This window comes from Syngnathoides biaculeatus, chromosome 17 (genome assembly GCF_019802595.1).
Source record: "Syngnathoides biaculeatus isolate LvHL_M chromosome 17, ASM1980259v1, whole genome shotgun sequence".
NCBI classification, from domain to species: Eukaryota; Metazoa; Chordata; class Actinopteri; order Syngnathiformes; family Syngnathidae; genus Syngnathoides; species Syngnathoides biaculeatus.
Genome location: NC_084656.1, coordinates 14,390,862 through 14,402,948, shown reverse-complemented (window position 1 = coordinate 14,402,948; position 12,087 = coordinate 14,390,862). Strand labels below are relative to the sequence as shown.

General features: G+C 39.7%; 1 protein-coding gene across 1 annotated transcript in view; it reads left to right on the top strand.

The window, feature by feature from the left end:
- Positions 1-12,087, top strand: part of phf24 (PHD finger protein 24) — a 39,932-nt gene that overhangs the window by 2,890 nt on the left and 24,955 nt on the right. The gene's annotated exons all lie outside the window — the stretch shown is intronic.

Genomic DNA, 12,087 nt, shown 5'->3' with positions numbered 1-12,087 from the left:
AGCAACCTGTGAAAACTACTGCTAGCTCCAACCAATCTTTAGCATGACTTAAATGACCTATTCAGTTAACACTTAAAACTTGATAAGACACGTTAGGTCCAAATGCATTTTTACTGTAGAGCTATCATATCAGGCAGCACGGTGGTGCAGCTGTAGAGCGTTGGCCTCACAGTTTTGAGGACCAGGGCTCAAATTCGGGCCACGCCTGTGTGGAGTTGTCATGTTCTCCCCATCCTGGGTGGGTTTTCTCCGGGCACTCCGGTTTCCTCCCACATCCCCAAAACAAGCATTCATTGGACACTCTAAATTGCCCCTTGGTGTGATTATGAGTGCGACTGTGACTCCATATGATTGGTTGGCAACCAGTTCAGGGTGTACCCTGCATCCTTCCTTCTGACAGCTAGGATGGGCTTCAGCAATCCCACGACCCTTGTGAGCATAAGCGGCTAAATATATTGATGGATGGATGTATATGATTCCAGAGTTTCCTCTCCTGTGTTGAACCTCCATGTTTGGAACCTGGAAATGAAAGTGTCCTTCCATTTGAAATATGTGTTATATTTTGTGTTATATTTCTATTATTCATTGGAACATCTACGGTCAAATGCCCCCGAAGTTGTATTATTAAGCCTTTGATTAAAATTCATCCATCCATTTTCTACAGCACTTGTCCTCCTCATAAGGCTGTGAGTTGGAACCTATCCAAGCTGACTTTTGGCCAGAAACAGGGCACACTCGGGAATGATTGCCAGTGTTGTATAAATCACTGGGCACACATGAAATAAATCTCCACTCACATTCACACATTCTGTAGCCTAACCTGTATTATTATGGTTTAAAATTTGAAGATTTAATTTTTTTATTTTTTTTAAATCTAAACGAATTGGATTCTGGGCAGCATCACAGAATCGACTGTGTTTCACTACAAAGATTTCACTCCATTGTTATAATGCAATTTAAACAAAAGTAAAGCTTTTTGAAATGACCTCAGAGTACCTGTAGTTACAGTGCATAGCGCCAAAATGATGACAAACTAAATTCTCAAGAGGAATGATTCCAATTAAAATATTAAAGCAGAATCCTGAGGAGGTTTTGTAATACATGCGCACAGGACTGACTACACAGTTATAATTATAAAATGTTTTTCTTTTTATCACATCCAATCCAATCAGCACATTTGCCACAATTAAAGGAAGTACAGCAAAGAGTCATTATATGACGCTGTGTTTTGTAGTTAGTTATCTTTTTTTGGAATATTTTTTTAAGGGGTCGACAACTTGTCAGATATTTTTGTCTTTACTTTGGCTAAACTAGGGGTCACCAACCTTTTAGAAACTGATAGCTATGTGGGTACTAATAGTGGGAGGGGCGACCAGTTTGATACACACTTCAGAAATAGCACATTTGGTCGAATTAACTAATTATATGTTATTATAAATAGTTAAAGACATGCATGATGTGAACACTTAATGGTAATGAATTCTCACAGTAAGCAATGATTTAACATGTTGGGAACTAGATAAATTACATCCAAAATTATATTTCTATAAATCATAGCAAGCGTTTACAAGTGTTTCCCCCACCTCCAAATGATCACTTCAACAAGATTCTGAGGAAGTCATAAAAGCTCATCACTGATGAGCTATTCTCTGAATAGACTGCTCATGAGGTTATTGGGCCTGACCTGGTGCCTGCGAGGACCATGTTGGTGACCCCTGAGGTCCCATCAAATATATGATTCTAAATGATCATGCACAAAGCTGACCTAGAGGGAGAGCGAAGGGTGGATTCCCACAGACCCTGCCTGGTATTCTACCGTGAAAATAGATCATCACAATGTTTTGTTAGACTTTTTTTGTTTAGCTTGTTGAAAGTGTATAAATGGTCTGATAGAAACATCCACAGTAGATGACTGACTGTGGTCAATTTCCATTTTCTTGATGATATTTCCCATGATTTAGGACAATGTAAAGCCAAGTGGAGAAGTCATTTGGGCTTGGTAGTATATCTTCAATTTTGCTGCATTGCCATGAGACGCCATGGAAATGGAAATCCATCACAATGATCCTGCCAAGGGCAAACTTCCCCCATGAAAAGCATTTTAGCATTCTTTATGGGCAATTAATTAACTAATAATAAAGTGTGTCAGTTAGTGGCTAGCTCCATATTAAGTTTGCTGTGGTCAGCATATTATTAGAAATACGTATACCATTATGATTCAGTGTAGTTGTACATTACCACAAGCTCTACATTGTGACTGAAACAGAACCTCCCTGACAGCATCGGTCAAAAATGAGCATTATTATATTTCAAAAGGAAGATTTTATTTTTGTATAGCTATTGGGTTGAGTCTCATGTAGTTGCGCATTTTCTGTCATGGGTTGGTGTACTGTACTCTGTATTCTAACCAGGGCGATGAAAAATATTGTGACACAAACATCATTACATCTGTTACACGAGTGTCCAGTAAATGAGTCCGCTTTTGAATGGCGGGTCTGCCATGGAAGAATTCATCCAAATTGGGGTAGTGGCAGGGGCCCATTTGCATTTACGATATTTCCTTGTGGGCACAGGCGTTACGTGCACTGAAATTGTCACACAGCATTACATGACGGCAATTTGTAAGCTTATTTATGTAACATTAAATTGCGCACAGAAAAATAATAGTTTACAAAAATGGTTGTGTTTAGTTTGTCATACTCTTTTTCTTCAAGCTAATTTTCAGACTGCTGACCACAAACTGTCAGCAGGGATCCTTCCTCATCACGATTATGTCAAACACAGGTTTCCATTACAGGAAAGGGTCCTATCAAACGTTAAATTGCGCTAATACTCTATGTTGGGCCACTGCCATGGAAATATGGACTGCCGTTCATACTCAAAACATTATGTCAAATTACTTGTAATCTCTGGATGACTGCTTGTAATGAGGCTGCGTGGTTATGATATTCACAGCTAATGGCTTTTCCTTTCATTACCGTCTTCCTGAGTGCACAGAAATTAACTTGTACTTCTATACAGGATGCGGATGTCAGGTATTGAGGTGAATGTTTCTTCCAATAAACAAGAGAAAGCGGACACTGAAAAGTTTGAGCATTTTTCACAGAGTTGCAAGAAAAAAGGCTCGACACGACTCTGCCTGTCATCACTCGTGGGCTCTTGTCTGTTTCTGCAACCTCATGTCTTATCAATGAACCCTGTGTGAGACCTCTGACAACAGCAGGTTACCTTGGATGAAAGAACTTTGTGAGGAAGCAAGGAGGAATAATCAAGCCAGTTACATTGCAAGTAAGACAAGTCAGAAAAAAACAAGCAATGTTATGCGGATAAATTGCCAATACTCTCACCATCTCCTTAGGGTAAGTTTCTGCTGATCGTGAAATGTTCACATTAATGTGCAAACATTTGGCTCTGCTCATGTGAAATAACTGCATGGATTGAAATTGTCTTTAATTGAAAGATTTTTATTCATGTGGAATGAATGCATTGAGTTGCAACGTCTCAATGGTGCCAGTGCCCCACAAAATAATATAATAAACGAGTACCACAGTGGCTCAGCTGGAAAGGGTCAGTCTCACAGATCTGTGGTCACGGGTTCGATCCCAGACCTCCTTGTATGGAGTTTGCATGTTCTCCCCGTGCCTGCGTGGGTTTTCTCTGGGCACTCCAGTTTCCTCCCACTTCCCAAAAACATGCAACATTAATTGGACACTCTAAATTGCCCCTGGGTGTGACTGTGAGTGCGGTTGTTTGTCTCGATTTGCCCTGCGATTGGCTGGCAACCAGTTCAGGGTGTACCCCGCCTCTTGCCCGTTGACAGCTAGGATAGGCTCCAGCACTCCCCGCTCCCCTTGTGAGGATAAGCGGCTAAGAAAATGGATGGATGGATAAATGAGTACCCGAAGAGCCACAAATGAAGGTTCATGATTAATCCTTGCTAATTCGGCGTTTCACCTTGATCCAGTCTCTAATAGTTAATTTTAGAATTCTGATATCTTGTTATGGTTCCAAATTAGTAACTTTTTGAAGATGGAGAAAAAAGGAGAACATTTGTGCTCTGTATGCATAGGTTTCAACCAGTATTTGTTGAGGCCCATTTCTGTGTTTGCGTGTGTGTGTGTGTGTGAGAGACAGAGGGAGAGAGAGGGAGAGATGCCCGATAGTCATTTATTGAAAACAGCACAATTGAGCATCGAATCCCTTGCCAGTTTTTTATTGAGCCTTGGTTCACAACTGTTGTCACCCTGGGACCCAATATTTTCTATTGTCGCTAAGTCGTGACCTACTTACAGAAAGAAGTTGGGAACAATAAGGAATGTTCAAAAACAACATTTGAAAACATTCATGTTATATTTTTAAATATAACTACTACTGCTATTGCCATCATTTTCATTGATTTAACATGCTGGAAAATCTAGAATCCATTATAGTGGCAACGTTCGACCCAGTGTATCCAACCTTTGGAGCATCTTTCCAAAAAGATGTTATCTTGAAAATATTACAGTTTTTGTATATTGTGAGTCACAGGAAATGTAATCAAATTTCAGGCTGAAATAATTCCAAATAGGGTGTCTTTTTTTATTGCTGTCAAAACATAACATTTGATCTGAACACTATGCAAGGGTTGAAATGGTAAGAATTGTGACTTGTGTAGCAGTCTCATTCAACAAAAAGGCTTTTGTGCTTGGCAGGGATAATAATGAGTAATAATGATGATAATAATGGGTCACACAGCCCGGAATAAACAATCCTCTAACCAAAATGTGGCTATGATTCATCATCAGACAATTGTTCTATCGACAGACAATCAGTCTGTCACAGCAATGTTGTTGATAAATGGAGGTTTTGCTAAATCCTTGATCTAATGCTGTGGCTGATGGCATCTGAGAAGCGTGGCGCCAGTTGACTGAGCACCACGCTGTGACAAAGCGCAACTGTGTTACAGTGGAAGCACGGCTTGCTGATTACTGAACGGTCCACGTCTCTGCTTTGTCACTCTGCAAAGCAGCGATGGACAGGTAGATAAATATAAGCTTTTGGCGTCTGTCGGATATCGGGAGAGAAATCCAATTACCACATCATATTACACTGGGACTTGAGGATGTGTCAGCTAAGCCTCTCCACATCTGGGACATTTCGAGGTGTCACGAAGGGCACAAATACTGTATGCTTTAGAAAGCTAAAAACAAGAAATCATTGTAGATAAGTACTGTCTTTCAGGTTTAACTTCATTTGTGACTGCAACCTGCCAGGTAATCTGGCGATAAGTACTGTAGTTAAACGGCATGGTCAAGACTGTGTGATTTTGAGGGCTGAGCAATGCATTGAGTCAGCTAATTTCTCATTGTTCACCAAATGAATGACTTTAAACCACAGAACCTTACCTGAATTTTTCAATATGGGTATTGTATGCACAATCAATTTTCAGAAGATAACAACCAAACATTTTAAAAATCACGATGCTGTTAGGGAGAGAAATTAAGATGTTATTTTTTTTTAATTAAACAAAAAACGATCCAAGAAATAATAAGTTATGTAGACAAATGGCCTGCTGTTTGCTTTTCTAATGGAAGTCATACAAAGATTAGCAAGGCCTGCTGAAAAAAATTGGTAAATATGTTTTTTTATTTTACCTGCAATTTAAAAGGAAGAGCCGACTGGAAGCTGAAATTTAAGTTTGATATATGAATAACTAGTATGTTCATGACGGCACGGTAGGGCAGCTATAGAGCGTTGGCGTCCTAGTTCTGAAGACCGGGGTTCAGATCCCAGCCCAACTTGTGTGGAGTTTGCATGTTTTCCCCGGACCTGCGTTTTTTTTGTTTTGTTTTTTTTTTTTCTCCCCCCCACGGGTACTCTGGTTTCCTCCCACATCCCAAAAACATGCATTCATTGGAGACTCTAAATTGCCCCTAAGTGTGATTGTGTGTGTGTTTCTATGTGTATTACAGTAAAGGTCAAGATCTATCCCAAATCCAAAAAAATTGTCTTACTTAAACGGAGCAGTTTGCCATAATATTATTTATTCAAGGCACATCTCTAGGTGGGAAATAAGCATATGATTATTTTAAGTTAATGACAACCAGATTAAGTGACACACATCCAACATCTGACTGATTCAGCAGATATGGTTTATTTATCATTCATAATCAATCATTATTATGTCAAGTCAACTGGAGAGTTGATGATTTGACCTAAATGGTTTTCCTTAAAGTGGTGTATATTGTGACCTTGACTTACTTCTGTATTTTTCATGGAAACTTGGCATTTATGTTTTTTTTTTTGACAGCTCTCTCCAAAACATTCCAGATTCCTCCATTTTCCTACTTTTCATCATTGCCGCCATTGTGACAAAGTATCTATTTTATTTTTAAAAGTATACTCATCTCTCTATTTCCTAATCTAAATGTGGTTCTACAGCTGGTTGCTTTCTTAGTGATGCTGATAAAGGTGTGACATCAAACAAAGAGTTCCATTAATAGCATTACTTGGTCATAATCTTTCCATAAAGCAATGTTTAAATAATGTGACATTCAAGATTCCTTATCATCATTTAACTTCAAACATTTTTGCAACTAAATATACTCTGTGTGTGGGGGGCGGGGTGAAGGAAAGCATTGGTGTTAGATTCATCAAAGCCAAGAGAATCATTTTGATGACTTTTTTACATGAAACAAGCACAAGAAAATGAAGTATATGAGAACTGGAAATCAAATAACATGGCTGTGGTTACTTTTTGAAATGAGACGCAGGCATGAAAAATGCCTAAAACAAAATGAAGGGTACAAGAGCTGGATAGAAAACAACATGGCCTTGGACTTATCCTTGTTAGTCACTGTTGCTATGCCGACTTGCTTAATTTTTTCCTGCATCACATATAAGAGTAATTTTTTGACAGAAAAATGAGAATAATGCAACTACAACATGAGGCCCCACAAGAACATTGTATGGCTTAACACTGCAGCCTTAATGGATCTTTGCATTTTCTTCATCATCTCTTTCATAAAACCCAACCAATCAGGTGGACAGATTATTTTCGAAAAGTGCTAATGAATGCAGGTTTTGAATGAGTCAAAGTGAAAGTTTAAAGCTACAGACGTCAAGGCAGGGTTTTTTTCAAACCTTTTCAGCTCAAAACCCTTATTGAAACTAAGTTCAGACCAGGATGTTGGGGCTCAAGGTCATTTGTATGAATGATAGTGACAAAAGTATGCCCCATCTCTCTGGTTCAATGTCTCACATTTTTGTTGACGGGACAGGGAAGGCACTTTGAGAAATGAGGGATACAATTTCATAACATTTAAATGTAAGGAGACAGTTCCAAAACAAAATGATGGCTCGGAAAAGCATGAATCATTAGTATCCTTTCCCAAGGTTCTATATCATCTCCTTCGTGAAAATGCTTTCTCCATGTATTGGTTATGTAATATTATTTTTCACAACAGACATGGAGACATCACGGTATCATACTTCCAATATTAGGAAAAAAAACATTTTGAATGACAGTCAAAAGTCGCGGAAAGTTTGAGCTTTGTTTTAGGACACTGATGGTTTAATTTCAAGAGAACCAACATTAAAAAAGAAATACAACCTTATCATCGTTGTCAGCCATGCTAATGTATTTTTCTTTTCATTATTAATTTCTGACTTCGAAATCAGATTAAATAACGGCCAGGTAGGATATTTACCATTTGAATGTAAATATTATGCATCAACTTGGGCTCAGAGGCAGCACTTTTTGATAGCCATTGCCACGTCTGCCTTACTGTTGAGAGGTTCTGAGTTCAAATCTCGGCTTGCTGTTCAGGTAGGAAAGGTTAGAAGGAAACTTGTTGGTGGAACCTCAAAGTACAGGAAAGCATACAAGGAAAGAAGCGAAGTGGCGAGCAAAGGCAGAGGTGGCAAAAGCAAAATAAGAGGCATATGATTAGTAAGGGGGAAGTTTGAATGGCACAAAAAAAGAAGGAATAATGGAAATGCAGTTTCTCCTGATGGTATAACTTTGGAGGTATGGAAGGATCTAGGAGAGACAGTTGTGGAGTTTTCAACCAAGTTGTTCAACAGGATCGAACCAGATGAAAAGAAGCCTGAAAAATGAAGTTTTTAAATTTTTTTTAATCTTGATTCCAGTTTCTGATATTTTTGTATTTGTCTTTGTATTGAATGATTTGCAACTTATTTTTTTGTTGCACTTTTTGCAATGACAAATAAAGTGGAATCCCAGTCCAGAGGAAAAGTGTGCTTGTGTCCGTTTTTAAGAACAGGTGTCAAATGCAGAGCTGTGGGAACTCTAGAGGATAAAGATAAAGCTGATAGATATAGATAAAGTTGATGAGTCACACATTGAAGTTATAGGAAAGAGTAGTGGAGGCTAGACTCAGTACAGAAGTGAGTATTCGCCAGCAACCATATGGTTTCATGCCTAGAAAGGGTAAAACATGCATTATTTGCCTCGAGGATGTTGATGGAAAAGTACAGAGAAGGTCATAAGGAGCTAAATGTGTCTATGTAGCTGTAGAGAAAATGGATGACAGTGTACGCAGAGTTGAAGTGTGGTACTGCATGTGCAAGTCTGGAGTGGTAAAGAAGTACTGTATGTTAGAACAGTGCATGTATGAGGGCAGGACTGAGGTGTGCTGTAGGGGAGTTTATAGGACTGCATCAGGGATCAGCCCTGAGCCCCTTCCTGTTTTCAGTGGTGAAGAATAGGCGATTTGTTCCTACATGTGAATTCATCAACCTTAATAAAATAGACGTTCATCTAAATGAATCAAACTAAACGGATTGGAAGTAACAGATTTTTGTAACATTGTGTTTAAATTGACAGCAGTATCATATTTCAATTCATGACATGATCTATTAGAGCTCCGCTCGAGGTTTTCACCACACCGCTTGTAAAACTCTGCATAAGTTCATTTCGGGTTCAGGAACATTTTACAATAATTTATGTTTTGCCGTTGTGCTGTTAATCCTAATGAGAGTGACATTTAGATGAGTGAGTCTTCATTCATCCAAACTACTGCAGTGTTTGGCCAAGATCAAGCAAATCTATGCTTATCAGTACATGAAAAGCTGTCTTGTGTTCTCTCAGTCCCTAACTCTAAAAGAATAAAAATAATATTATTCCTTTCAATCTACCCCACTAACATAATTAGCTTCCTTTCATGTGAAACAACTGAATTCAAAGATAGGATTGAGGATAAAGCAACCCAATGTTTGATCCGTCTCATTTGCTGCAATGGTTGATGTTGTTGTGTCAGGGTAGTGTGTTATTATGTCATGAAGATTTTCAATGAGACACATCTTCAATTTTGTATTGAAAAAAAATTGAAAATGATGGACGTCAGAAGTATTTTTATATAGTACACTTTCGCGTACATAGCCTACATTGTAAATAATTTATGAAAAAACATAATGAAGCAAAGATGTCTTGAGAGTGAAAAATGATCATACAGGATGAAAGAGGGAAGAGGGAAAGAAACAACTTCACATAGGAAGGCCAAAGCTGATATTCAAACCTTCGAACTCCTCAACCGTGTTGCCTGCAAAGCAGTACCATAAACCGTTTATAAAATGAAACACTAAAAATGCAGAATGTCAATCACATACAACATGACATGTACTAACCAGCCCTTTGAATGCTTTTTACTCATTTTTTTGGCCTGTGTCTCTGGGTGCTTATCGTGTGTTCTGCTTTATGTGGGGTTGCTTCAGGAATTTGTGGCAAAATTATAAAGAAAAACCTGTTACTTCACACCTCCCTCGCCTACACTGCACTGTGAAATCCATATGGCGTGTCCAAATTTGTCATTAATTGGTAAGGTGTGGAGGCACATTTTCCAAGAATTTACTGGGTTGTTACTTTGTATTATTCGTCGTTCATGCGCTGATTATCTTTCCAATGTAAAATGACATTGACTAGAATGCAGTGTGTATTTTAAGGCCCATTCGATTTTTTTAATGAGTATTTGTTATTCTTAATCCTATAAAGTGAACAGTCATGACTAGTCTGAATTAGAGTGTTCCAGGCCAAATCGACGCGTTGCCACCGGTTGGACATACTTTTTATGCACCTTTACGTTAGGATTGAAATGATGGCATGATAGCTGGATAAACAAGTTGAGGTTAGTTAAAAGAGGCTTATTTCCCCACAGAAAGCCCAGGAAGATGGAATACCAAGTGAAAGGTACAAGTGCTTCTTAATTGAACATAACAATCAGGCACTATGAGGCCCATTTGGTTTTTTTTTTTTTTTGTTTGTTTGTTTTTTTTAACCACTCCCAAGTGATTCTGACCTGAAAGGACAATGATTGCAGTGCTCCGAGTCCATGGAAGTGCTATTAAGCTTGCAGCTGGCTGCGGACAACCCGTTAATGGTGATGGACTATTCCAGTGAGACCGTTAAAATGTCTCTAAATGAAGGTTGCTGCTGTTTTTGTTAATCTTTCTGTGCTCGGCTTTACATTTCTCATTGTTGTCCATGCGGAGGCAGCTGGTTCAAAACAATATAACAATGCAATATTTTGACATCATACTGTATAATCCAAAGTGCAAAACCACAGTCACCGATGCGTCTGCGGCAACTAATGCCATCAGCAGCGGTCAAAGGTGACATTTCCTGAGTGACATACCATGACATACCATTTCTTCCTTTTATCCATCCTACCATGAAAGGAGAACAAGAACCTTAAGACTGGCAGGTGAGCGTGCACTTATGTCTTTATCAATAATTCATGGTGCCTACTGCCTGTATTTGAACCAGCAAGCTGAAGAATGGCACAGAAGGGCACTGTGCATGTTGTACTTCATACATAAACCATAGCATGCAGTAGGTGGGGAGGAGATGGAATAGCTGCTGTCCAAATCACTGTGCGGATACTAACTCTGTTGTTACATCTATGAGTTGAGTTGTCCCTTCTGCGTCATGAAAAGAAACGACAAACCAGTAGATGTAAAAAGTTAAAAGGCACCTGTAAAATACTAGGTTTATGTGCTGTTTTATAAAAACAATTTAATGAAATTATAAGATTTTTGTAAGCACTCCCAATGAGCTCTCACAGCATACTATTGGGGCTCAGCACAGTGATTTGGAAAGATGCAGACATCTAAAGAAGGTCAACTGTCACAAAGGTTAAATTGGACAAAATCCAATACTTCACTCTCGTTCTGTGCGCAGAATGTGCAAAATGGAATTCAGCAAAATGCATGCCTCGGTTTCTCATTACAAATCAAAAGATGGAGAATGAGAGAAAAAGTAAGAAAAGAAAGCCACATTCTGAACTGTGACGCTCTATATGTGATAAGAGTTAATTGGATGCTGAGGACGCATCTTCCCTCACGTCCTGAGCTTGTCACGGCGGCATGATTTGGCCCAATCTGGCCGCCCCGCGACTTGATTAACCTCAGTGGTCACCTAACCGTCTCACTGAGGCAGAGGGAGGGAGAGAGGGAGGGAGTTTTGCGGGGAGGTGGCTCCGGATGCGACGCTTATAAATCCGAGATGTAACTTGATTGGCTGCTTGTGAGTCAGCAGCGCCAAGGTCTCTCCTCCCGACGCGAGCGGTGGTGCGCTGCGTGGCCGCTCACACGCACCGGCGGAGCAAGCCCACGGAAGGAGGCCAACTGCATTTCAGCACCGGAGCTGTCCGTTGCTCCTTTATCGACCACCAAGTTGCCTCCGAACGTAAATTCTCCTCTCGGGGGGAAGGTTAGGAGACCGAGGAATAAAAACGGTACCATTTATTCCGCTAAGGCGCGCAGACTTCGTCGTACGAGCCAAAGTCTTGCCATGCTGCACGGCCCAGTTTGAGGGCTACCGGAGTGATCAAGTCCAAATTGAACGTCATTATATTGCCTATAACGGTGAGTCCAGACGGGATGCTCATACACACACACACACACACACACACATGCATGCACACTTTGTCTAAAAATGGTACATTACAAAGTGTAAGGCAAGGTGATAGATTGTCATTTCGTCAAGGAACTTGCAGTGAGCAAGACCGTCCGTTACAAATAGGTTCAAAACTATAGTGTCACCCCCCCCCCCCCCATTACATACATCTCGTACCAAGAAAGTGTCCAGTT